This window comes from Neoarius graeffei (assembly GCF_027579695.1).
Source record: "Neoarius graeffei isolate fNeoGra1 chromosome 18 unlocalized genomic scaffold, fNeoGra1.pri SUPER_18_unloc_1, whole genome shotgun sequence".
NCBI lineage: Eukaryota > Metazoa > Chordata > Actinopteri > Siluriformes > Ariidae > Neoarius > Neoarius graeffei.
Genome location: NW_026869982.1, coordinates 705,001 through 724,503, shown reverse-complemented (window position 1 = coordinate 724,503; position 19,503 = coordinate 705,001). Strand labels below are relative to the sequence as shown.

Genomic DNA, 19,503 nt, shown 5'->3' with positions numbered 1-19,503 from the left:
TGTTTGAATTTTCCTTCTGCTCGCAAGGCAATAATTTTCCTTCTGGGTGCAAGGCAAGGCAAGGCAAGAAAAACGGCACATTTCCAGCAAACTGTTGCTCACGGCCAAACCACTCTGACAATGCCTGATCCCGTCTGATTTCAGAAGCTAAACAGAGTTGGGCCTGGTTAGTACTTGAGTGGGAGACTGCCTAGGAATACCAGGTACTGTAAGCATTTTATTTTGTCTTCTTGCAGAAATCTGTTTGAATTTTCCTTCTGCTCGCAAGGCAAGAATTTTCCTTCTGGGCGCAAGGCAAGGCAAGGCAAGGCACACATTTCCAGACTGTTGTTTACGTCCAAACCACTCTGACAATGCCTGATCCTGTCTGATCTGAGAAGCTAAACAGAGTTGGGCCTGGTTAGTACTTGAGTGTGAGACTGCCTAGGAATACCAGGTACTGTAAGCATTTTATTTTGTCTTCTTGCAGAAATCTGTTTGAATTTTCCTTCTGGTCGCAAGGCAAGAATTTTCCTTCTGATCGCAAGGCAAGAAAAACGGCACATTTCCAACAAGCTGTTGCTTACGGCCAAACCACTCTGACAACGCCTGATCCCGTCTGATCTCAGAAGCTAAACAGAGTTGGGCCTGGTTAGTACTTGAGTGGGAGACTGCCTAGGAATACCAGGTACTGTAAGCATTTTATTTTGTCTTCTTGCAGAAATCTGTTTGAATTTTCCTTCTGCTCGCAAGGCAAGAATTTTCCTTCTGGGCGCAAGGCAAGGCAAGGCAAGAAAAACGGCACATTTCCAGCGAACTGTTGCTCACGGCCAAACCACTCTGACAATGCCTGATCCCGTCTGATTTCAGAAGCTAAACAGAGTTTTGCCTGGTTAGTACTTGAGTGGGAGACTGCCTAGGAATACCAGGTACTGTAAGCATTTTATTTTGTCTTCTTGCAGAAATCTGTTTGAATTTTCCTTCTGCTCGCAAGGCAAGAATTTTCCTTCTGGGCGCAAGGCAAGGCAAGGCAAGGCACACATTTCCAGACTGTTGTTTACGTCCAAACCACTCTGACAATGCCTGATCCTGTCTGATCTGAGAAGCTAAACAGAGTTGGGCCTGGTTAGTACTTGAGTGTGAGACTGCCTAGGAATGCCAGGTACTGTAAGCATTTTATTTTGTCTTCTTGCAGAAATCTGTTTGAATTTTCCTTCTGGTCGCAAGGCAAGAATTTTCCTTCTGATCGCAAGGCAAGAAAAACGGCACATTTCCAACAAGCTGTTGCTTACGGCCAAACCACTCTGAGAACGCCTGATCCCGTCTGATCTCAGAAGCTAAACAGAGTTGGGCCTGGTTAGTACTTGAGTGGGAGACTGCCTAGGAATACCAGGTACTGTAAGCATTTTATTTTGTCTTCTTGCAGAAATCTGTTTGAATTTTCCTTCTGCTCGCAAGGCAAGAATTTTCCTTCTGGGAGCAAGGCAAGGCAAGGCAAGGCAAGGCAAGGCACACATTTCCAGACTGTTGTTTACGTCCAAACCACTCTGACAATGCCTGATCCTGTCTGATCTGAGAAGCTAAACAGAGTTGGGCCTGGTTAGTACTTGAGTGTGAGACTGCCTAGGAATACCAAGTACTGTAAGCATTTTATTTTGTCTCCTTGCAGAAATCTGTTTGAATTTTCCTTCTGCTCGCAAGGCAAGAATTTTCCTTCTGGGCGCAAGGCAAGGCAAGAAAAACGGCACATTTCCAACTAACTGTTGCTTATGGCCAAACCACTCTGACAACGTCTGATCCTGTCTGATCTCAGAAGCTAAACAGAGTTGGGCCTGGTTAGTACTTGAGTGGGAGACTGCTTAGGAATACCAGGTACTGTAAGCATTTTATTTTGTCTTCTTGCAGAAATCGACAATGCCTGATCCTGTCTGATCTGAGAAGCTAAACAGAGTTGGGCCTGGTTAGTACTTGAGTGTGAGACTGCCTAGGAATACCAAGTACTGTAAGCATTTTATTTTGTCTCCTTGCAGAAATCTGTTTGAATTTTCCTTCTGCTCGCAAGGCAAGAATTTTCCTTCTGGGCGCAAGGCAAGGCAAGAAAAACGGCACATTTCCAACTAACTGTTGCTTATGGCCAAACCACTCTGACAACGTCTGATCCTGTCTGATCTCAGAAGCTAAACAGAGTTGGGCCTGGTTAGTACTTGAGTGGGAGACTGCCTAGGAATACCAGGTACTGTAAGCATTTTATTTTGTCTTCTTGCAGAAATCTGTTTGAATTTTCCTTCTGCTCGCAAGGCAAGAATTTTCCTTCTGGGCGCAAGGCAAGGCAAGAAAAACGGCACATTTCCAACTAACTGTTGCTTATGGCCAAACCACTCTGACAACGTCTGATCCTGTCTGATCTCAGAAGCTAAACAGAGTTGGGCCTGGTTAGTACTTGAGTGGGAGACTGCCTAGGAATACCAGGTACTGTAAGCATTTTATTTTGTCTTCTTGCAGAAATCTGTTTGAATTTTCCTTCTGCTCGCAAGGCAAGAATTTTCCTTCTGGGCGCAAGGCAAGGCAAGGCAAGGCAAGGCAAGGCAAGGCAAGGCAAGGCAAGGCAAGGCAAGGCAAGGCAAGGCAAGGCAAGGCAAGGCAAGGCAAGGCAAGGCGCACATTTCCAGACTGTTGTTTACGTCCAAACCACTCTGACAATGCCTGATCCTGTCTGATCTGAGAAGCTAAACAGAGTTGGGCCTGGTTAGTACTTGAGTGTGAGACTGCCTAGGAATACCAAGTACTGTAAGCATTTTATTTTGTCTCCTTGCAGAAATCTGTTTGAATTTTCCTTCTGCTCGCAAGGCAAGAATTTTCCTTCTGGGCGCAAGGCAAGGCAAGAAAAACGGCACATTTCCAACTAACTGTTGCTTATGGCCAAACCACTCTGACAACGTCTGATCCTGTTTGATCTCAGAAGCTAAACAGAGTTGGGCCTGGTTAGTACTTGAGTGGGAGACTGCCTAGGAATACCAGGTACTGTAAGCATTTTATTTTGTCTTCTTGCAGAAATCGACAATGCCTGATCCTGTCTGATCTGAGAAGCTAAACAGAGTTGGGCCTGGTTAGTACTTGAGTGTGAGACTGCCTAGGAATACCAAGTACTGTAAGCATTTTATTTTGTCTCCTTGCAGAAATCTGTTTGAATTTTCCTTCTGCTCGCAAGGCAAGAATTTTCCTTCTGGGCGCAAGGCAAGGCAAGAAAAACGGCACATTTCCAACTAACTGTTGCTTATGGCCAAACCACTCTGACAACGTCTGATCCTGTCTGATCTCAGAAGCTAAACAGAGTTGGGCCTGGTTAGTACTTGAGTGGGAGACTGCCTAGGAATACCAGGTACTGTAAGCATTTTATTTTGTCTTCTTGCAGAAATCTGTTTGAATTTTCCTTCTGCTCGCAAGGCAAGAATTTTCCTTCTGGGCGCAAGGCAAGGCAAGGCAAGGCAAGGCAAGGCAAGGCAAGGCAAGGCAAGGCAAGGCAAGGCAAGGCAAGGCAAGGCAAGGCAAGGCAAGGCAAGGCAAGGCAAGGCAAGGCAAGGCAAGGCAAGGCAAGGCGCACATTTCCAGACTGTTGTTTACGTCCAAACCACTCTGACAATGCCTGATCCTGTCTGATCTGAGAAGCTAAACAGAGTTGGGCCTGGTTAGTACTTGAGTGTGAGACTGCCTAGGAATACCAGGTACTGTAAGCATTTTATTTTGTCTCCTTGCAGAAATCTGTTTGAATTTTCCTTCTGCTCGCAAGGCAAGAATTTTCCTTCTGGGCGCAAGGCAAGGCAAGAAAAACGGCACATTTCCAACTAACTGTTGCTTACGGCCAAACCACTCTGACAACGCCTGATCCCGTCTGATCTCAGAAGCTAAACAGAGTTGGGCCTGGTTAGTACTTGAGTGGGAGACTGCCTAGGAATACCAGGTACTGTAAGCATTTTATTTTGTCTTCTAGCAGAAATCTGTTTGAATTTTCCTTCTGCTCGCAAGGCAAGAATTTTCCTTCTGGGCGCAAGGCAAGGCAAGGCAAGAAAAACGGCACATTTCCAACTAACTGTTGCTTATGGCCAAACCACTCTGACAACGCCTGATCCCGTCTGATGTCAGAAGCTAAACAGAGTTGGGCCTGGTTAGTACTTGAGTGGGAGACTGCCTAGGAATACCAGGTACTGTAAGCATTTTATTTTGTCTTCTTGCAGAAATCTGTTTGAATTTTCCTTCTGGTCGCAAGGCAAGAATTTTCCTTCTGATCGCAAGGCAAGGCAAGAAAAACGGCACATTTCCAGACTATTGCTTATGTCCAAACCACTCTGACAATGCCTGATCCTGTCTGATCTGAGAAGCTAAACAGAGTTGGGCCTGTTTAGTACTTGAGTGGGAGACTGCCTAGTAATACCAGGTACTGTAAGCATTTTATTTTGTCTTCTTGCAGAAATCTGTTTGAATTTTCCTTCTGCTCGCAAGGCAAGAATTTTCCTTCTGGTCGCAAGGCAAGGCAAGAAAAACGGCACATTTCCAACTAACTGTTGCTTATGGCCAAACCACTCTGACAACGCCTGATCCCGTCTGATCTCAGAAGCTAAACAGAGTTGGGCCTGGTTAGTACTTGAGTGGGAGACTGCCTAGGAATACCAGGTACTGTAAGCATTTTATTTTGTCTTCTAGCAGAAATCTGTTTGAATTTTCCTTCTGCTCGCAAGGCAAGAATTTTCCTTCTGGGCGCAAGGCAAGGCAAGAAAAACGGCACATTTCCAACTAACTGTTGCTTATGGCCAAACCACTCTGACAACGCCTGATCCCGTCTGATCTCAGAAGCTAAACAGAGTTGGGCCTGGTTAGTACTTGAGTGGGAGACTGCCTAGGAATACCAGGTACTGTAAGCATTTTATTTTGTCTTCTTGCAGAAATCTGTTTGAATTTTCCTTCTGCTCGCAAGGCAAGAATTTTCCTTCTGGGCGCAAGGCAAGGCAAGGCAAGAAAAACGGCACATTTCCAACTAACTGTTGCTTATGGCCAAACCACTCTGACATCGCCTGATCCCGTCTGATCTCAGAAACTAAACAGAGTTGGGCCTGGTTAGTACTTGAGTGGGAGACTGAATAGGAATACCAGGTACTGTAAGCATTTTATTTTGTCTTCTAGCAGAAATCTGTTTGAATTTTCCTTCTGCTCGCAAGGCAAGAATTTTCCTTCTGGGCGCAAGGCAAGGCAAGGCAAGAAAAACGGCACATTTCCAACTAACTGTTGCTTATGGCCAAACCACTCTGACAACGCCTGATCCCGTCTGATCTCAGAAGCTAAACAGAGTTGGGCCTGGTTAGTACTTGAGTGGGAGACTGCCTAGGAATACCAGGTACTGTAAGCATTTTATTTTGTCTTCTTGCAGAAATCTGTTTGAATTTTCCTTCTGCTCGCAAGGCAAGAATTTTCCTTCTGGGCGCAAGGCAAGGCAAGGCAAGGCAAGAAAAACGGCACATTTCCAACTAACTGTTGCTTATGGCCAAACCACTCTGACAACGCCTGATCCCGTCTGATCTCAGAAGCTAAACAGAGTTGGGCCTGGTTAGTACTTGAGTGGGAGACTGCCTAGGAATACCAGGTACTGTAAGCATTTTATTTTGTCTTCTAGCAGAAATCTGTTTGAATTTTCCTTCTGGTCGCAAGGCAAGAATTTTCCTTCTGGGCGCAAGGCAAGAAAAATGGCACATTTCCAACAAGCTGTTGCTTACGGCCAAACCACTCTGACAACGCCTGATCCTGTCAGATCTCAGAAACTAAACAGAGTTGGGCCTGTTTAGTACTTGAGTGGGAGACTGCCTAGTAATACCAGGTACTGTAAGCATTTTATTTTGTCTTCTTGCAGAAATCTGTTTGAATTTTCCTTCTGCTCGCAAGGCAAGAATTTTCCTTCTGGTCGCAAGGCAAGGCAAGAAAAACGGCACATTTCCAACTAACTGCTGCTTATGGCCAAACCACTCTGACAACGCCTGATCCCGTCTGATCTCAGAAGCTAAACAGAGTTGGGCCTGGATAGTACTTGAGTGGGAGACTGCCTAGGAATACCAGGTACTGTAAGCATTTTATTTTGTCTTCTAGCAGAAATCTGTTTGAATTTTCCTTCTGCTCGCAAGGCAAGAATTTTCCTTCTGGGCGCAAGGCAAGGCAAGGCAAGAAAAACGGCACATTTCCAACTAACTGTTGCTTATGGCCAAACCACTCTGACAACGCCTGATCCCGTCTGATCTCAGAAGCTAAACAGAGTTGGGCCTGGTTAGTACTTGAGTGGGAGACTGCCTAGGAATACCAGGTACTGTAAGCATTTTATTTTGTCTTCTAGCAGAAATCTGTTTGAATTTTCCTTCTGCTCGCAAGGCAAGAATTTTCCTTCTGGGCGCAAGGCAAGAAAAATGGCACATTTCCAACAAGCTGTTGCTTACGGCCAAACCACTCTGACAACGCCTGATCCTGTCAGATCTCAGAAACTAAACAGAGTTGGGCCTGTTTAGTACTTGAGTGGGAGACTGCCTAGTAATACCAGGTACTGTAAGCATTTTATTTTGTCTTCTTGCAGAAATCTGTTTGAATTTTCCTTCTGCTCGCAAGGCAAGAATTTTCCTTCTGGTCGCAAGGCAAGGCAAGAAAAACGGCACATTTCCAACTAACTGCTGCTTATGGCCAAACCACTCTGACAACGCCTGATCCCGTCTGATCTCAGAAGCTAAACAGAGTTGGGCCTGGATAGTACTTGAGTGGGAGACTGCCTAGGAATACCAGGTACTGTAAGCATTTTATTTTGTCTTCTAGCAGAAATCTGTTTGAATTTTCCTTCTGCTCGCAAGGCAAGAATTTTCCTTCTGGGCGCAAGGCAAGGCAAGGCAAGAAAAACGGCACATTTCCAACTCACTGTTGCTTATGGCCAAACCACTCTGACAACGCCTGATCCCGTCTGATCTCAGAAGCTAAACAGAGTTAGGCCTGGTTAGTACTTGAGTGGGAGACTGCCTAGGAATACCAGGTACTGTAAGCATTTTATTTTGTCTTCTTGCAGAAATCTGTTTGAATTTTCCTTCTGCTCGCAAGGCAAGAATTTTCCTTCTGGTCGCAAGGCAAGGCAAGGCAAGAAAAACGGCACATTTCCAACTAACTGTTGCTTATGGCCAAACCACTCTGACAACGCCTGATCCCGTCTGATCTCAGAAGCTAAACAGAGTTGGGCCTGGTTAGTACTTGAGTGGGAGACTGCCTAGGAATACCAGGTACTGTAAGCATTTTATTTTGTCTTCTAGCAGAAATCTGTTTGAATTTTCCTTCTGCTCGCAAGGCAAGAATTTTCCTTCTGGGCGCAAGGCAAGGCAAGGCAAGAAAAACGACACATTTCCAACTAACTGTTGCTTATGGCCAAACCACTCTGACAATGCCTGATCCCGTCTGATCTCAGAAGCTAAACAGAGTTGGGCCTGGTTAGTACTTGAGTGGGAGACTGCCTAGGAATACCAGGTACTGTAAGCATTTTATTTTGTCTTCTTGCAGAAATCTGTTTGAATTTTCCTTCTGCTCGCAAGGCAAGAATTTTCCTTCTGGGCGGAAGGCAAGGCAAGGCAAGGCAAGGCAAGGCAAGGCAAGGCGCACATTTCCAGACTGTTGTTTACGTCCAAACCACTCTGACAATGCCTGATCCTGTCTGATCTGAGAAGCTAAACAGAGTTGGGCCTGGTTAGTACTTGAGTGTGAGACTGCCTAGGAATACCAAGTACTGTAAGCATTTTATTTTGTCTCCTTGCAGAAATCTGTTTGAATTTTCCTTCTGCTCGCAAGGCAAGAATTTTCCTTCTGGGCGCAAGGCAAGGCAAGAAAAACGGCACATTTCCAACTAACTGTTGCTTATGGCCAAACCACTCTGACAACGTCTGATCCTGTCTGATCTCAGAAGCTAAACAGAGTTGGGCCTGGTTAGTACTTGAGTGGGAGACTGCCTAGGAATACCAGGTACTGTAAGCATTTTATTTTGTCTTCTAGCAGAAATCTGTTTGAATTTTCCTTCTGCTCGCAAGGCAAGAATTTTCCTTCTGGGCGCAAGGCAAGGCAAGGCAAGAAAAACGACACATTTCCAACTAACTGTTGCTTATGGCCAAACCACTCTGACAACGCCTGATCCCGTCTGATCTCAGAAGCTAAACAGAGTTGGGCCTGGTTAGTACTTGAGTGGGAGACTGCCTAGGAATACCAGGTACTGTAAGCATTTTATTTTGTCTTCTTGCAGAAATCTGTTTGAATTTTCCTTCTGCTCGCAAGGCAAGAATTTTCCTTCTGGGCGCAAGGCAAGGCAAGGCAAGGCAAGGCAAGGCAAGGCAAGGCAAGGCAAGGCAAGGCAAGGCAAGGCAAGGCAAGGCAAGGCAAGGCAAGGCAAGGCAAGGCAAGGCGCACATTTCCAGACTGTTGTTTACGTCCAAACCACTCTGACAATGCCTGATCCTGTCTGATCTGAGAAGCTAAACAGAGTTGGGCCTGGTTAGTACTTGAGTGTGAGACTGCCTAGGAATACCAAGTACTGTAAGCATTTTATTTTGTCTCCTTGCAGAAATCTGTTTGAATTTTCCTTCTGCTCGCAAGGCAAGAATTTTCCTTCTGGGCGCAAGGCAAGGCAAGAAAAACGGCACATTTCCAACTAACTGTTGCTTATGGCCAAACCACTCTGACAACGTCTGATCCTGTCTGATCTCAGAAGCTAAACAGAGTTGGGCCTGGTTAGTACTTGAGTGGGAGACTGCCTAGGAATACCAGGTACTGTAAGCATTTTATTTTGTCTTCTTGCAGAAATCGACAATGCCTGATCCTGTCTGATCTGAGAAGCTAAACAGAGTTGGGCCTGGTTAGTACTTGAGTGTGAGACTGCCTAGGAATACCAAGTACTGTAAGCATTTTATTTTGTCTCCTTGCAGAAATCTGTTTGAATTTTCCTTCTGCTCGCAAGGCAAGAATTTTCCTTCTGGGCGCAAGGCAAGGCAAGAAAAACGGCACATTTCCAACTAACTGTTGCTTATGGCCAAACCACTCTGACAACGTCTGATCCTGTCTGATCTCAGAAGCTAAACAGAGTTGGGCCTGGTTAGTACTTGAGTGGGAGACTGCCTAGGAATACCAGGTACTGTAAGCATTTTATTTTGTCTTCTTGCAGAAATCTGTTTGAATTTTCCTTCTGCTCGCAAGGCAAGAATTTTCCTTCTGGGCGCAAGGCAAGGCAAGGCAAGGCAAGGCAAGGCAAGGCAAGGCAAGGCAAGGCAAGGCAAGGCAAGGCAAGGCAAGGCAAGGCAAGGCAAGGCAAGGCAAGGCAAGGCAAGGCAAGGCAAGGCAAGGCGCACATTTCCAGACTGTTGTTTACGTCCAAACCACTCTGACAATGCCTGATCCTGTCTGATCTGAGAAGCTAAACAGAGTTGGGCCTGGTTAGTACTTGAGTGTGAGACTGCCTAGGAATACCAGGTAATGTAAGCATTTTATTTTGTCTCCTTGCAGAAATCTGTTTGAATTTTCCTTCTGCTCGCAAGGCAAGAATTTTCCTTCTGGGCGCAAGGCAAGGCAAGAAAAACGGCACATTTCCAACTAACTGTTGCTTACGGCCAAACCACTCTGACAACGCCTGATCCCGTCTGATCTCAGAAGCTAAACAGAGTTGGGCCTGGTTAGTACTTGAGTGGGAGACTGCCTAGGAATACCAGGTACTGTAAGCATTTTATTTTGTCTTCTAGCAGAAATCTGTTTGAATTTTCCTTCTGCTCGCAAGGCAAGAATTTTCCTTCTGGGCGCAAGGCAAGGCAAGGCAAGAAAAACGGCACATTTCCAACTAACTGTTGCTTATGGCCAAACCACTCTGACAACGCCTGATCCCGTCTGATCTCAGAAGCTAAACAGAGTTGGGCCTGGTTAGTACTTGAGTGGGAGACTGCCTAGGAATACCAGGTACTGTAAGCATTTTATTTTGTCTTCTTGCAGAAATCTGTTTGAATTTTCCTTCTGGTCGCAAGGCAAGAATTTTCCTTCTGATCGCAAGGCAAGGCAAGAAAAACGGCACATTTCCAGACTATTGCTTATGTCCAAACCACTCTGACAATGCCTGATCCTGTCTGATCTGAGAAGCTAAACAGAGTTGGGCCTGTTTAGTACTTGAGTGGGAGACTGCCTAGTAATACCAGGTACTGTAAGCATTTTATTTTGTCTTCTTGCAGAAATCTGTTTGAATTTTCCTTCTGCTCGCAAGGCAAGAATTTTCCTTCTGGTCGCAAGGCAAGGCAAGAAAAACGGCACATTTCCAACTAACTGTTGCTTATGGCCAAACCACTCTGACAACGCCTGATCCCGTCTGATCTCAGAAGCTAAACAGAGTTGGGCCTGGTTAGTACTTGAGTGGGAGACTGCCTAGGAATACCAGGTACTGTAAGCATTTTATTTTGTCTTCTAGCAGAAATCTGTTTGAATTTTCCTTCTGCTCGCAAGGCAAGAATTTTCCTTCTGGGCGCAAGGCAAGGCAAGAAAAACGGCACATTTCCAACTAACTGTTGCTTATGGCCAAACCACTCTGACAACGCCTGATCCCGTCTGATCTCAGAAGCTAAACAGAGTTGGGCCTGGTTAGTACTTGAGTGGGAGACTGCCTAGGAATACCAGGTACTGTAAGCATTTTATTTTGTCTTCTTGCAGAAATCTGTTTGAATTTTCCTTCTGCTCGCAAGGCAAGAATTTTCCTTCTGGGCGCAAGGCAAGGCAAGGCAAGAAAAACGGCACATTTCCAACTAACTGTTGCTTATGGCCAAACCACTCTGACATCGCCTGATCCCGTCTGATCTCAGAAACTAAACAGAGTTGGGCCTGGTTAGTACTTGAGTGGGAGACTGAATAGGAATACCAGGTACTGTAAGCATTTTATTTTGTCTTCTAGCAGAAATCTGTTTGAATTTTCCTTCTGCTCGCAAGGCAAGAATTTTCCTTCTGGGCGCAAGGCAAGGCAAGGCAAGAAAAACGGCACATTTCCAACTAACTGTTGCTTATGGCCAAACCACTCTGACAACGCCTGATCCCGTCTGATCTCAGAAGCTAAACAGAGTTGGGCCTGGTTAGTACTTGAGTGGGAGACTGCCTAGGAATACCAGGTACTGTAAGCATTTTATTTTGTCTTCTTGCAGAAATCTGTTTGAATTTTCCTTCTGCTCGCAAGGCAAGAATTTTCCTTCTGGGCGCAAGGCAAGGCAAGGCAAGGCAAGAAAAACGGCACATTTCCAACTAACTGTTGCTTATGGCCAAACCACTCTGACAACGCCTGATCCCGTCTGATCTCAGAAGCTAAACAGAGTTGGGCCTGGTTAGTACTTGAGTGGGAGACTGCCTAGGAATACCAGGTACTGTAAGCATTTTATTTTGTCTTCTAGCAGAAATCTGTTTGAATTTTCCTTCTGGTCGCAAGGCAAGAATTTTCCTTCTGGGCGCAAGGCAAGAAAAATGGCACATTTCCAACAAGCTGTTGCTTACGGCCAAACCACTCTGACAACGCCTGATCCTGTCAGATCTCAGAAACTAAACAGAGTTGGGCCTGTTTAGTACTTGAGTGGGAGACTGCCTAGTAATACCAGGTACTGTAAGCATTTTATTTTGTCTTCTTGCAGAAATCTGTTTGAATTTTCCTTCTGCTCGCAAGGCAAGAATTTTCCTTCTGGTCGCAAGGCAAGGCAAGAAAAACGGCACATTTCCAACTAACTGCTGCTTATGGCCAAACCACTCTGACAACGCCTGATCCCGTCTGATCTCAGAAGCTAAACAGAGTTGGGCCTGGATAGTACTTGAGTGGGAGACTGCCTAGGAATACCAGGTACTGTAAGCATTTTATTTTGTCTTCTAGCAGAAATCTGTTTGAATTTTCCTTCTGCTCGCAAGGCAAGAATTTTCCTTCTGGGCGCAAGGCAAGGCAAGGCAAGAAAAACGGCACATTTCCAACTCACTGTTGCTTATGGCCAAACCACTCTGACAACGCCTGATCCCGTCTGATCTCAGAAGCTAAACAGAGTTAGGCCTGGTTAGTACTTGAGTGGGAGACTGCCTAGGAATACCAGGTACTGTAAGCATTTTATTTTGTCTTCTTGCAGAAATCTGTTTGAATTTTCCTTCTGCTCGCAAGGCAAGAATTTTCCTTCTGGTCGCAAGGCAAGGCAAGGCAAGAAAAACTGCACATTTCCAACTAACTGTTGCTTATGGCCAAACCACTCTGACAACGCCTGATCCCGTCTGATCTCAGAAGCTAAACAGAGTTGGGCCTGGTTAGTACTTGAGTGGGAGACTGCCTAGGAATACCAGGTACTGTAAGCATTTTATTTTGTCTTCTAGCAGAAATCTGTTTGAATTTTCCTTCTGCTCGCAAGGCAAGAATTTTCCTTCTGGGCGCAAGGCAAGGCAAGGCAAGAAAAACGACACATTTCCAACTAACTGTTGCTTATGGCCAAACCACTCTGACAACGCCTGATCCCGTCTGATCTCAGAAGCTAAACAGAGTTGGGCCTGGTTAGTACTTGAGTGGGAGACTGCCTAGGAATACCAGGTACTGTAAGCATTTTATTTTGTCTTCTTGCAGAAATCTGTTTGAATTTTCCTTCTGCTCGCAAGGCAAGAATTTTCCTTCTGGGCGCAAGGCAAGGCAAGGCAAGGCAAGGCAAGGCAAGGCAAGGCAAGGCAAGGCAAGGCAAGGCAAGGCAAGGCAAGGCAAGGCAAGGCAAGGCAAGGCAAGGCAAGGCAAGGCAAGGCGCACATTTCCAGACTGTTGTTTACGTCCAAACCACTCTGACAATGCCTGATCCTGTCTGATCTGAGAAGCTAAACAGAGTTGGGCCTGGTTAGTACTTGAGTGTGAGACTGCCTAGGAATACCAAGTACTGTAAGCATTTTATTTTGTCTCCTTGCAGAAATCTGTTTGAATTTTCCTTCTGCTCGCAAGGCAAGAATTTTCCTTCTGGGCGCAAGGCAAGGCAAGAAAAACGGCACATTTCCAACTAACTGTTGCTTATGGCCAAACCACTCTGACAACGTCTGATCCTGTCTGATCTCAGAAGCTAAACAGAGTTGGGCCTGGTTAGTACTTGAGTGGGAGACTGCCTAGGAATACCAGGTACTGTAAGCATTTTATTTTGTCTTCTTGCAGAAATCGACAATGCCTGATCCTGTCTGATCTGAGAAGCTAAACAGAGTTGGGCCTGGTTAGTACTTGAGTGTGAGACTGCCTAGGAATACCAAGTACTGTAAGCATTTTATTTTGTCTCCTTGCAGAAATCTGTTTGAATTTTCCTTCTGCTCGCAAGGCAAGAATTTTCCTTCTGGGCGCAAGGCAAGGCAAGAAAAACGGCACATTTCCAACAAACTGTTGCTTATGGCCAAACCACTCTGACAACGTCTGATCCTGTCTGATCTCAGAAGCTAAACAGAGTTGGGCCTGGTTAGTACTTGAGTGGGAGACTGCCTAGGAATACCAGGTACTGTAAGCATTTTATTTTGTCTTCTAGCAGAAATCTGTTTGAATTTTCCTTCTGCTCGCAAGGCAAGAATTTTCCTTCTGGGCGCAAGGCAAGGCAAGGCAAGAAAAACGACACATTTCCAACTAACTGTTGCTTATGGCCAAACCACTCTGACAACGCCTGATCCCGTCTGATCTCAGAAGCTAAACAGAGTTGGGCCTGGTTAGTACTTGAGTGGGAGACTGCCTAGGAATACCAGGTACTGTAAGCATTTTATTTTGTCTTCTTGCAGAAATCTGTTTGAATTTTCCTTCTGCTCGCAAGGCAAGAATTTTCCTTCTGGGCGCAAGGCAAGGCAAGGCAAGGCAAGGCAAGGCAAGGCAAGGCAAGGCAAGGCAAGGCAAGGCAAGGCAAGGCAAGGCAAGGCAAGGCAAGGCAAGGCAAGGCGCACATTTCCAGACTGTTGTTTACGTCCAAACCACTCTGACAATGCCTGATCCTGTCTGATCTGAGAAGCTAAACAGAGTTGGGCCTGGTTAGTACTTGAGTGTGAGACTGCCTAGGAATACCAAGTACTGTAAGCATTTTATTTTGTCTCCTTGCAGAAATCTGTTTGAATTTTCCTTCTGCTCGCAAGGCAAGAATTTTCCTTCTGGGCGCAAGGCAAGGCAAGAAAAACGGCACATTTCCAACTAACTGTTGCTTATGGCCAAACCACTCTGACAACGTCTGATCCTGTCTGATCTCAGAAGCTAAACAGAGTTGGGCCTGGTTAGTACTTGAGTGGGAGACTGCCTAGGAATACCAGGTACTGTAAGCATTTTATTTTGTCTTCTTGCAGAAATCGACAATGCCTGATCCTGTCTGATCTGAGAAGCTAAACAGAGTTGGGCCTGGTTAGTACTTGAGTGTGAGACTGCCTAGGAATACCAAGTACTGTAAGCATTTTATTTTGTCTCCTTGCAGAAATCTGTTTGAATTTTCCTTCTGCTCGCAAGGCAAGAATTTTCCTTCTGGGCGCAAGGCAAGGCAAGAAAAATGGCACATTTCCAACTAACTGTTGCTTATGGCCAAACCACTCTGACAACGTCTGATCCTGTCTGATCTCAGAAGCTAAACAGAGTTGGGCCTGGTTAGTACTTGAGTGGGAGACTGCCTAGGAATACCAGGTACTGTAAGCATTTTATTTTGTCTTCTTGCAGAAATCTGTTTGAATTTTCCTTCTGCTCGCAAGGCAAGAATTTTCCTTCTGGGCGCAAGGCAAGGCAAGGCAAGGCAAGGCAAGGCAAGGCACACATTTCCAGACTGTTGTTTACGTCCAAACCACTCTGACAATGCCTGATCCTGTCTGATCTGAGAAGCTAAACAGAGTTGGGCCTGGTTAGTACTTGAGTGTGAGACTGCCTAGGAATACCAAGTACTGTAAGCATTTTATTTTGTCTCCTTGCAGAAATCTGTTTGAATTTTCCTTCTGCTCGCAAGGCAAGAATTTTCCTTCTGGGCGCAAGGCAAGGCAAGAAAAACGGCACATTTCCAACTAACTGTTGCTTATGGCCAAACCACTCTGACAACGTCTGATCCTGTCTGATCTCAGAAGCTAAACAGAGTTGGGCCTGGTTAGTACTTGAGTGGGAGACTGCCTAGGAATACCAGGTACTGTAAGCATTTTATTTTGTCTTCTTGCAGAAATCGACAATGCCTGATCCTGTCTGATCTGAGAAGCTAAACAGAGTTGGGCCTGGTTAGTACTTGAGTGTGAGACTGCCTAGGAATACCAAGTACTGTAAGCATTTTATTTTGTCTCCTTGCAGAAATCTGTTTGAATTTTCCTTCTGCTCGCAAGGCAAGAATTTTCCTTCTGGGCGCAAAGCAAGGCAAGAAAAACGGCACATTTCCAACTAACTGTTGCTTATGGCCAAACCACTCTGACATCGTCTGATCCTGTCTGATCTCAGAAGCTAAACAGAGTTGGGCCTGGTTAGTACTTGAGTGGGAGACTGCCTAGGAATACCAGGTACTGTAAGCATTTTATTTTGTCTTCTTGCAGAAATCTGTTTGAATTTTCCTTCTGCTCGCAAGGCAAGAATTTTCCTTCTGGGCGCAAGGCAAGGCAAGGCAAGGCAAGGCAAGGCAAGGCAAGGCAAGGCAAGGCAAGGCAAGGCAAGGCAAGGCAAGGCAAGGCAAGGCAAGGCAAGGCAAGGCAAGGCAAGGCAAGGCAAGGCAAGGCAAGGCAAGGCGCACATTTCCAGACTGTTGTTTACGTCCAAACCACTCTGACAATGCCTGATCCTGTCTGATCTGAGAAGCTAAACAGAGTTGGGCCTGGTTAGTACTTGAGTGTGAGACTGCCTAGGAATACCAGGTACTGTAAGCATTTTATTTTGTCTCCTTGCAGAAATCTGTTTGAATTTTCCTTCTGCTCGCAAGGCAAGAATTTTCCTTCTGGGCGCAAGGCAAGGCAAGAAAAACGGCACATTTCCAACTAACTGTTGCTTACGGCCAAACCACTCTGACAACGCCTGATCCCGTCTGATCTCAGAAGCTAAACAGAGTTGGGCCTGGTTAGTACTTGAGTGGGAGACTGCCTAGGAATACCAGGTACTGTAAGCATTTTATTTTGTCTTCTAGCAGAAATCTGTTTGAATTTTCCTTCTGCTCGCAAGGCAAGAATTTTCCTTCTGGGCGCAAGGCAAGGCAAGGCAAGAAAAACGGCACATTTCCAACTAACTGTTGCTTATGGCCAAACCACTCTGACAACGCCTGATCCCGTCTGATGTCAGAAGCTAAACAGAGTTGGGCCTGGTTAGTACTTGAGTGGGAGACTGCCTAGGAATACCAGGTACTGTAAGCATTTTATTTTGTCTTCTTGCAGAAATCTGTTTGAATTTTCCTTCTGGTCGCAAGGCAAGAATTTTCCTTCTGATCGCAAGGCAAGGCAAGAAAAACGGCACATTTCCAGACTATTGCTTATGTCCAAACCACTCTGACAATGCCTGATCCTGTCTGATCTGAGAAGCTAAACAGAGTTGGGCCTGTTTAGTACTTGAGTGGGAGACTGCCTAGTAATACCAGGTACTGTAAGCATTTTATTTTGTCTTCTTGCAGAAATCTGTTTGAATTTTCCTTCTGCTCGCAAGGCAAGAATTTTCCTTCTGGTCGCAAGGCAAGGCAAGAAAAACGGCACATTTCCAACTAACTGTTGCTTATGGCCAAACCACTCTGACAACGCCTGATCCCGTCTGATCTCAGAAGCTAAACAGAGTTGGGCCTGGTTAGTACTTGAGTGGGAGACTGCCTAGGAATACCAGGTACTGTAAGCATTTTATTTTGTCTTCTAGCAGAAATCTGTTTGAATTTTCCTTCTGCTCGCAAGGCAAGAATTTTCCTTCTGGGCGCAAGGCAAGGCAAGAAAAACGGCACATTTCCAACTAACTGTTGCTTATGGCCAAACCACTCTGACAACGCCTGATCCCGTCTGATCTCAGAAGCTAAACAGAGTTGGGCCTGGTTAGTACTTGAGTGGGAGACTGCCTAGGAATACCAGGTACTGTAAGCATTTTATTTTGTCTTCTTGCAGAAATCTGTTTGAATTTTCCTTCTGCTCGCAAGGCAAGAATTTTCCTTCTGGGCGCAAGGCAAGGCAAGGCAAGAAAAACGGCACATTTCCAACTAACTGTTGCTTATGGCCAAACCACTCTGACATCGCCTGATCCCGTCTGATCTCAGAAACTAAACAGAGTTGGGCCTGGTTAGTACTTGAGTGGGAGACTGAATAGGAATACCAGGTACTGTAAGCATTTTATTTTGTCTTCTAGCAGAAATCTGTTTGAATTTTCCTTCTGCTCGCAAGGCAAGAATTTTCCTTCTGGGCGCAAGGCAAGGCAAGGCAAGAAAAACGGCACATTTCCAACTAACTGTTGCTTATGGCCAAACCACTCTGACAACGCCTGATCCCGTCTGATCTCAGAAGCTAAACAGAGTTGGGCCTGGTTAGTACTTGAGTGGGAGACTGCCTAGGAATACCAGGTACTGTAAGCATTTTATTTTGTCTTCTTGCAGAAATCTGTTTGAATTTTCCTTCTGCTCGCAAGGCAAGAATTTTCCTTCTGGGCGCAAGGCAAGGCAAGGCAAGGCAAGAAAAACGGCACATTTCCAACTAACTGTTGCTTATGGCCAAACCACTCTGACAACGCCTGATCCCGTCTGATCTCAGAAGCTAAACAGAGTTGGGCCTGGTTAGTACTTGAGTGGGAGACTGCCTAGGAATACCAGGTACTGTAAGCATTTTATTTTGTCTTCTAGCAGAAATCTGTTTGAATTTTCCTTCTGGTCGCAAGGCAAGAATTTTCCTTCTGGGCGCAAGGCAAGAAAAATGGCACATTTCCAACAAGCTGTTGCTTACGGCCAAACCACTCTGACAACGCCTGATCCTGTCAGATCTCAGAAACTAAACAGAGTTGGGCCTGTTTAGTACTTGAGTGGGAGACTGCCTAGTAATACCAGGTACTGTAAGCATTTTATTTTGTCTTCTTGCAGAAATCTGTTTGAATTTTCCTTCTGCTCGCAAGGCAAGAATTTTCCTTCTGGTCGCAAGGCAAGGCAAGAAAAACGGCACATTTCCAACTAACTGCTGCTTATGGCCAAACCACTCTGACAACGCCTGATCCCGTCTGATCTCAGAAGCTAAACAGAGTTGGGCCTGGATAGTACTTGAGTGGGAGACTGCCTAGGAATACCAGGTACTGTAAGCATTTTATTTTGTCTTCTAGCAGAAATCTGTTTGAATTTTCCTTCTGCTCGCAAGGCAAGAATTTTCCTTCTGGGCGCAAGGCAAGGCAAGGCAAGAAAAACGGCACATTTCCAACTCACTGTTGCTTATGGCCAAACCACTCTGACAACGCCTGATCCCGTCTGATCTCAGAAGCTAAACAGAGTTAGGCCTGGTTAGTACTTGAGTGGGAGACTGCCTAGGAATACCAGGTACTGTAAGCATTTTATTTTGTCTTCTTGCAGAAATCTGTTTGAATTTTCCTTCTGCTCGCAAGGCAAGAATTTTCCTTCTGGTCGCAAGGCAAGGCAAGGCAAGAAAAACGGCACATTTCCAACTAACTGTTGCTTATGGCCAAACCACTCTGACAACGCCTGATCCCGTCTGATCTCAGAAGCTAAACAGAGTTGGGCCTGGTTAGTACTTCAGTGGGAGACTGCCTAGGAATACCAGGTACTGTAAGCATTTTATTTTGTCTTCTAGCAGAAATCTGTTTGAATTTTCCTTCTGCTCGCAAGGCAAGAATTTTCCTTCTGGGCGCAAGGCAAGGCAAGGCAAGAAAAACGACACATTTCCAACTAACTGTTGCTTATGGCCAAACCACTCTGACAACGCCTGATCCCGTCTGATCTCAGAAGCTAAACAGAGTTGGGCCTGGTTAGTACTTGAGTGGGAGACTGCCTAGGAATACCAGGTACTGTAAGCATTTTATTTTGTCTTCTTGCAGAAATCTGTTTGAATTTTCCTTCTGCTCGCAAGGCAAGAATTTTCCTTCTGGGCGCAAGGCAAGGCAAGGCAAGGCAAGGCAAGGCAAGGCAAGGCAAGGCAAGGCAAGGCAAGGCAAGGCAAGGCAAGGCAAGGCAAGGCAAGGCAAGGCAAGGCGCACATTTCCAGACTGTTGTTTACGTCCAAACCACTCTGACAATGCCTGATCCTGTCTGATCTGAGAAGCTAAACAGAGTTGGGCCTGGTTAGTACTTGAGTGTGAGACTGCCTAGGAATACCAAGTACTGTAAGCATTTTATTTTGTCTCCTTGCAGAAATCTGTTTGAATTTTCCTTCTGCTCGCAAGGCAAGAATTTTCCTTCTGGGCGCAAGGCAAGGCAAGAAAAACGGCACATTTCCGACTAACTGTTGCTTATGGCCAAACCACTCTGACAACGTCTGATCCTGTCTGATCTCAGAAGCTAAACAGAGTTGGGCCTGGTTAGTACTTGAGTGGGAGACTGCCTAGGA

The 19,503-nt window shown here is 45.5% G+C and overlaps 31 non-coding genes and 37 pseudogenes across 31 annotated transcripts; all 68 read left to right on the top strand.

The window, feature by feature from the left end:
- Nucleotides 1-96: 96 nt before the first annotated feature.
- LOC132879213 (5S ribosomal RNA) lies at nt 97-215 on the top strand (annotated as a pseudogene).
- A 114-nt stretch (nt 216-329) lies between these two features.
- On the top strand, nt 330-448 carry LOC132880606 (5S ribosomal RNA; annotated as a pseudogene).
- A 112-nt stretch (nt 449-560) lies between these two features.
- On the top strand, nt 561-679 carry LOC132880836 (5S ribosomal RNA). Its single transcript, XR_009653979.1, has one exon. It is a non-coding gene; the product is annotated as a 5S ribosomal RNA (ribosomal RNA).
- Nucleotides 680-801: 122 nt separating this feature from the next.
- LOC132880029 (5S ribosomal RNA) lies at nt 802-920 on the top strand (annotated as a pseudogene).
- Nucleotides 921-1,034: 114 nt separating this feature from the next.
- LOC132881239 (5S ribosomal RNA) lies at nt 1,035-1,153 on the top strand (annotated as a pseudogene).
- A 112-nt stretch (nt 1,154-1,265) lies between these two features.
- LOC132876778 (5S ribosomal RNA) lies at nt 1,266-1,384 on the top strand. The gene has a single exon (XR_009652481.1). It is a non-coding gene; the product is annotated as a 5S ribosomal RNA (ribosomal RNA).
- Nucleotides 1,385-1,744: 360 nt separating this feature from the next.
- On the top strand, nt 1,745-1,863 carry LOC132879382 (5S ribosomal RNA; annotated as a pseudogene).
- A 242-nt stretch (nt 1,864-2,105) lies between these two features.
- Nucleotides 2,106-2,224, top strand: LOC132878809 (5S ribosomal RNA; annotated as a pseudogene).
- Nucleotides 2,225-2,341: 117 nt separating this feature from the next.
- On the top strand, nt 2,342-2,460 carry LOC132878808 (5S ribosomal RNA; annotated as a pseudogene).
- Nucleotides 2,461-2,890: 430 nt separating this feature from the next.
- On the top strand, nt 2,891-3,009 carry LOC132879390 (5S ribosomal RNA; annotated as a pseudogene).
- Nucleotides 3,010-3,251: 242 nt separating this feature from the next.
- LOC132878807 (5S ribosomal RNA) lies at nt 3,252-3,370 on the top strand (annotated as a pseudogene).
- Nucleotides 3,371-3,594: 224 nt separating this feature from the next.
- Nucleotides 3,595-3,713, top strand: LOC132880604 (5S ribosomal RNA; annotated as a pseudogene).
- Nucleotides 3,714-3,830: 117 nt separating this feature from the next.
- On the top strand, nt 3,831-3,949 carry LOC132880823 (5S ribosomal RNA). The gene has a single exon (XR_009653976.1). It is a non-coding gene; the product is annotated as a 5S ribosomal RNA (ribosomal RNA).
- A 122-nt stretch (nt 3,950-4,071) lies between these two features.
- Nucleotides 4,072-4,190, top strand: LOC132878429 (5S ribosomal RNA; annotated as a pseudogene).
- Nucleotides 4,191-4,304: 114 nt separating this feature from the next.
- LOC132881280 (5S ribosomal RNA) lies at nt 4,305-4,423 on the top strand (annotated as a pseudogene).
- Nucleotides 4,424-4,540: 117 nt separating this feature from the next.
- On the top strand, nt 4,541-4,659 carry LOC132877166 (5S ribosomal RNA). The gene has a single exon (XR_009652852.1). It is a non-coding gene; the product is annotated as a 5S ribosomal RNA (ribosomal RNA).
- Nucleotides 4,660-4,776: 117 nt separating this feature from the next.
- On the top strand, nt 4,777-4,895 carry LOC132877165 (5S ribosomal RNA). Its single transcript, XR_009652851.1, has one exon. It is a non-coding gene; the product is annotated as a 5S ribosomal RNA (ribosomal RNA).
- A 122-nt stretch (nt 4,896-5,017) lies between these two features.
- Nucleotides 5,018-5,136, top strand: LOC132879449 (5S ribosomal RNA; annotated as a pseudogene).
- Nucleotides 5,137-5,258: 122 nt separating this feature from the next.
- Nucleotides 5,259-5,377, top strand: LOC132877164 (5S ribosomal RNA). The gene has a single exon (XR_009652850.1). It is a non-coding gene; the product is annotated as a 5S ribosomal RNA (ribosomal RNA).
- A 127-nt stretch (nt 5,378-5,504) lies between these two features.
- Nucleotides 5,505-5,623, top strand: LOC132877163 (5S ribosomal RNA). Its single transcript, XR_009652849.1, has one exon. It is a non-coding gene; the product is annotated as a 5S ribosomal RNA (ribosomal RNA).
- Nucleotides 5,624-5,735: 112 nt separating this feature from the next.
- Nucleotides 5,736-5,854, top strand: LOC132879724 (5S ribosomal RNA; annotated as a pseudogene).
- Nucleotides 5,855-5,971: 117 nt separating this feature from the next.
- Nucleotides 5,972-6,090, top strand: LOC132877822 (5S ribosomal RNA). Its single transcript, XR_009653487.1, has one exon. It is a non-coding gene; the product is annotated as a 5S ribosomal RNA (ribosomal RNA).
- Nucleotides 6,091-6,212: 122 nt separating this feature from the next.
- On the top strand, nt 6,213-6,331 carry LOC132877162 (5S ribosomal RNA). The gene has a single exon (XR_009652848.1). It is a non-coding gene; the product is annotated as a 5S ribosomal RNA (ribosomal RNA).
- A 112-nt stretch (nt 6,332-6,443) lies between these two features.
- Nucleotides 6,444-6,562, top strand: LOC132879723 (5S ribosomal RNA; annotated as a pseudogene).
- A 117-nt stretch (nt 6,563-6,679) lies between these two features.
- LOC132877821 (5S ribosomal RNA) lies at nt 6,680-6,798 on the top strand. Its single transcript, XR_009653486.1, has one exon. It is a non-coding gene; the product is annotated as a 5S ribosomal RNA (ribosomal RNA).
- Nucleotides 6,799-6,920: 122 nt separating this feature from the next.
- Nucleotides 6,921-7,039, top strand: LOC132878239 (5S ribosomal RNA; annotated as a pseudogene).
- Nucleotides 7,040-7,161: 122 nt separating this feature from the next.
- Nucleotides 7,162-7,280, top strand: LOC132877161 (5S ribosomal RNA). The gene has a single exon (XR_009652847.1). It is a non-coding gene; the product is annotated as a 5S ribosomal RNA (ribosomal RNA).
- A 122-nt stretch (nt 7,281-7,402) lies between these two features.
- LOC132877963 (5S ribosomal RNA) lies at nt 7,403-7,521 on the top strand. Its single transcript, XR_009653620.1, has one exon. It is a non-coding gene; the product is annotated as a 5S ribosomal RNA (ribosomal RNA).
- Nucleotides 7,522-7,891: 370 nt separating this feature from the next.
- LOC132878806 (5S ribosomal RNA) lies at nt 7,892-8,010 on the top strand (annotated as a pseudogene).
- A 122-nt stretch (nt 8,011-8,132) lies between these two features.
- LOC132877160 (5S ribosomal RNA) lies at nt 8,133-8,251 on the top strand. Its single transcript, XR_009652846.1, has one exon. It is a non-coding gene; the product is annotated as a 5S ribosomal RNA (ribosomal RNA).
- Nucleotides 8,252-8,686: 435 nt separating this feature from the next.
- Nucleotides 8,687-8,805, top strand: LOC132878805 (5S ribosomal RNA; annotated as a pseudogene).
- Nucleotides 8,806-9,047: 242 nt separating this feature from the next.
- Nucleotides 9,048-9,166, top strand: LOC132878804 (5S ribosomal RNA; annotated as a pseudogene).
- A 219-nt stretch (nt 9,167-9,385) lies between these two features.
- LOC132880114 (5S ribosomal RNA) lies at nt 9,386-9,504 on the top strand (annotated as a pseudogene).
- A 117-nt stretch (nt 9,505-9,621) lies between these two features.
- On the top strand, nt 9,622-9,740 carry LOC132880812 (5S ribosomal RNA). Its single transcript, XR_009653975.1, has one exon. It is a non-coding gene; the product is annotated as a 5S ribosomal RNA (ribosomal RNA).
- A 122-nt stretch (nt 9,741-9,862) lies between these two features.
- On the top strand, nt 9,863-9,981 carry LOC132877159 (5S ribosomal RNA). Its single transcript, XR_009652845.1, has one exon. It is a non-coding gene; the product is annotated as a 5S ribosomal RNA (ribosomal RNA).
- Nucleotides 9,982-10,095: 114 nt separating this feature from the next.
- On the top strand, nt 10,096-10,214 carry LOC132881279 (5S ribosomal RNA; annotated as a pseudogene).
- A 117-nt stretch (nt 10,215-10,331) lies between these two features.
- LOC132877158 (5S ribosomal RNA) lies at nt 10,332-10,450 on the top strand. Its single transcript, XR_009652844.1, has one exon. It is a non-coding gene; the product is annotated as a 5S ribosomal RNA (ribosomal RNA).
- A 117-nt stretch (nt 10,451-10,567) lies between these two features.
- Nucleotides 10,568-10,686, top strand: LOC132877157 (5S ribosomal RNA). Its single transcript, XR_009652843.1, has one exon. It is a non-coding gene; the product is annotated as a 5S ribosomal RNA (ribosomal RNA).
- A 122-nt stretch (nt 10,687-10,808) lies between these two features.
- On the top strand, nt 10,809-10,927 carry LOC132879448 (5S ribosomal RNA; annotated as a pseudogene).
- Nucleotides 10,928-11,049: 122 nt separating this feature from the next.
- LOC132877155 (5S ribosomal RNA) lies at nt 11,050-11,168 on the top strand. The gene has a single exon (XR_009652841.1). It is a non-coding gene; the product is annotated as a 5S ribosomal RNA (ribosomal RNA).
- A 127-nt stretch (nt 11,169-11,295) lies between these two features.
- Nucleotides 11,296-11,414, top strand: LOC132877154 (5S ribosomal RNA). The gene has a single exon (XR_009652840.1). It is a non-coding gene; the product is annotated as a 5S ribosomal RNA (ribosomal RNA).
- A 112-nt stretch (nt 11,415-11,526) lies between these two features.
- LOC132879722 (5S ribosomal RNA) lies at nt 11,527-11,645 on the top strand (annotated as a pseudogene).
- Nucleotides 11,646-11,762: 117 nt separating this feature from the next.
- LOC132877820 (5S ribosomal RNA) lies at nt 11,763-11,881 on the top strand. Its single transcript, XR_009653485.1, has one exon. It is a non-coding gene; the product is annotated as a 5S ribosomal RNA (ribosomal RNA).
- Nucleotides 11,882-12,003: 122 nt separating this feature from the next.
- LOC132878237 (5S ribosomal RNA) lies at nt 12,004-12,122 on the top strand (annotated as a pseudogene).
- A 122-nt stretch (nt 12,123-12,244) lies between these two features.
- Nucleotides 12,245-12,363, top strand: LOC132877153 (5S ribosomal RNA). Its single transcript, XR_009652839.1, has one exon. It is a non-coding gene; the product is annotated as a 5S ribosomal RNA (ribosomal RNA).
- A 122-nt stretch (nt 12,364-12,485) lies between these two features.
- LOC132877152 (5S ribosomal RNA) lies at nt 12,486-12,604 on the top strand. The gene has a single exon (XR_009652838.1). It is a non-coding gene; the product is annotated as a 5S ribosomal RNA (ribosomal RNA).
- Nucleotides 12,605-13,049: 445 nt separating this feature from the next.
- LOC132878803 (5S ribosomal RNA) lies at nt 13,050-13,168 on the top strand (annotated as a pseudogene).
- Nucleotides 13,169-13,410: 242 nt separating this feature from the next.
- LOC132878801 (5S ribosomal RNA) lies at nt 13,411-13,529 on the top strand (annotated as a pseudogene).
- Nucleotides 13,530-13,651: 122 nt separating this feature from the next.
- On the top strand, nt 13,652-13,770 carry LOC132877151 (5S ribosomal RNA). Its single transcript, XR_009652837.1, has one exon. It is a non-coding gene; the product is annotated as a 5S ribosomal RNA (ribosomal RNA).
- Nucleotides 13,771-14,200: 430 nt separating this feature from the next.
- LOC132878800 (5S ribosomal RNA) lies at nt 14,201-14,319 on the top strand (annotated as a pseudogene).
- Nucleotides 14,320-14,561: 242 nt separating this feature from the next.
- LOC132878799 (5S ribosomal RNA) lies at nt 14,562-14,680 on the top strand (annotated as a pseudogene).
- A 365-nt stretch (nt 14,681-15,045) lies between these two features.
- LOC132878798 (5S ribosomal RNA) lies at nt 15,046-15,164 on the top strand (annotated as a pseudogene).
- Nucleotides 15,165-15,406: 242 nt separating this feature from the next.
- On the top strand, nt 15,407-15,525 carry LOC132879411 (5S ribosomal RNA; annotated as a pseudogene).
- A 229-nt stretch (nt 15,526-15,754) lies between these two features.
- On the top strand, nt 15,755-15,873 carry LOC132880603 (5S ribosomal RNA; annotated as a pseudogene).
- A 117-nt stretch (nt 15,874-15,990) lies between these two features.
- On the top strand, nt 15,991-16,109 carry LOC132880801 (5S ribosomal RNA). Its single transcript, XR_009653974.1, has one exon. It is a non-coding gene; the product is annotated as a 5S ribosomal RNA (ribosomal RNA).
- Nucleotides 16,110-16,231: 122 nt separating this feature from the next.
- LOC132878427 (5S ribosomal RNA) lies at nt 16,232-16,350 on the top strand (annotated as a pseudogene).
- A 114-nt stretch (nt 16,351-16,464) lies between these two features.
- Nucleotides 16,465-16,583, top strand: LOC132881278 (5S ribosomal RNA; annotated as a pseudogene).
- A 117-nt stretch (nt 16,584-16,700) lies between these two features.
- Nucleotides 16,701-16,819, top strand: LOC132877150 (5S ribosomal RNA). The gene has a single exon (XR_009652836.1). It is a non-coding gene; the product is annotated as a 5S ribosomal RNA (ribosomal RNA).
- A 117-nt stretch (nt 16,820-16,936) lies between these two features.
- Nucleotides 16,937-17,055, top strand: LOC132877149 (5S ribosomal RNA). Its single transcript, XR_009652835.1, has one exon. It is a non-coding gene; the product is annotated as a 5S ribosomal RNA (ribosomal RNA).
- A 122-nt stretch (nt 17,056-17,177) lies between these two features.
- Nucleotides 17,178-17,296, top strand: LOC132879447 (5S ribosomal RNA; annotated as a pseudogene).
- A 122-nt stretch (nt 17,297-17,418) lies between these two features.
- Nucleotides 17,419-17,537, top strand: LOC132877148 (5S ribosomal RNA). Its single transcript, XR_009652834.1, has one exon. It is a non-coding gene; the product is annotated as a 5S ribosomal RNA (ribosomal RNA).
- Nucleotides 17,538-17,664: 127 nt separating this feature from the next.
- LOC132877147 (5S ribosomal RNA) lies at nt 17,665-17,783 on the top strand. The gene has a single exon (XR_009652833.1). It is a non-coding gene; the product is annotated as a 5S ribosomal RNA (ribosomal RNA).
- Nucleotides 17,784-17,895: 112 nt separating this feature from the next.
- Nucleotides 17,896-18,014, top strand: LOC132879721 (5S ribosomal RNA; annotated as a pseudogene).
- A 117-nt stretch (nt 18,015-18,131) lies between these two features.
- LOC132877819 (5S ribosomal RNA) lies at nt 18,132-18,250 on the top strand. The gene has a single exon (XR_009653484.1). It is a non-coding gene; the product is annotated as a 5S ribosomal RNA (ribosomal RNA).
- Nucleotides 18,251-18,372: 122 nt separating this feature from the next.
- On the top strand, nt 18,373-18,491 carry LOC132878236 (5S ribosomal RNA; annotated as a pseudogene).
- A 122-nt stretch (nt 18,492-18,613) lies between these two features.
- Nucleotides 18,614-18,732, top strand: LOC132877934 (5S ribosomal RNA). The gene has a single exon (XR_009653592.1). It is a non-coding gene; the product is annotated as a 5S ribosomal RNA (ribosomal RNA).
- A 122-nt stretch (nt 18,733-18,854) lies between these two features.
- On the top strand, nt 18,855-18,973 carry LOC132877146 (5S ribosomal RNA). Its single transcript, XR_009652832.1, has one exon. It is a non-coding gene; the product is annotated as a 5S ribosomal RNA (ribosomal RNA).
- A 430-nt stretch (nt 18,974-19,403) lies between these two features.
- LOC132878797 (5S ribosomal RNA) overlaps nt 19,404-19,503 on the top strand; it is a 119-nt pseudogene continuing 19 nt past the window's right edge.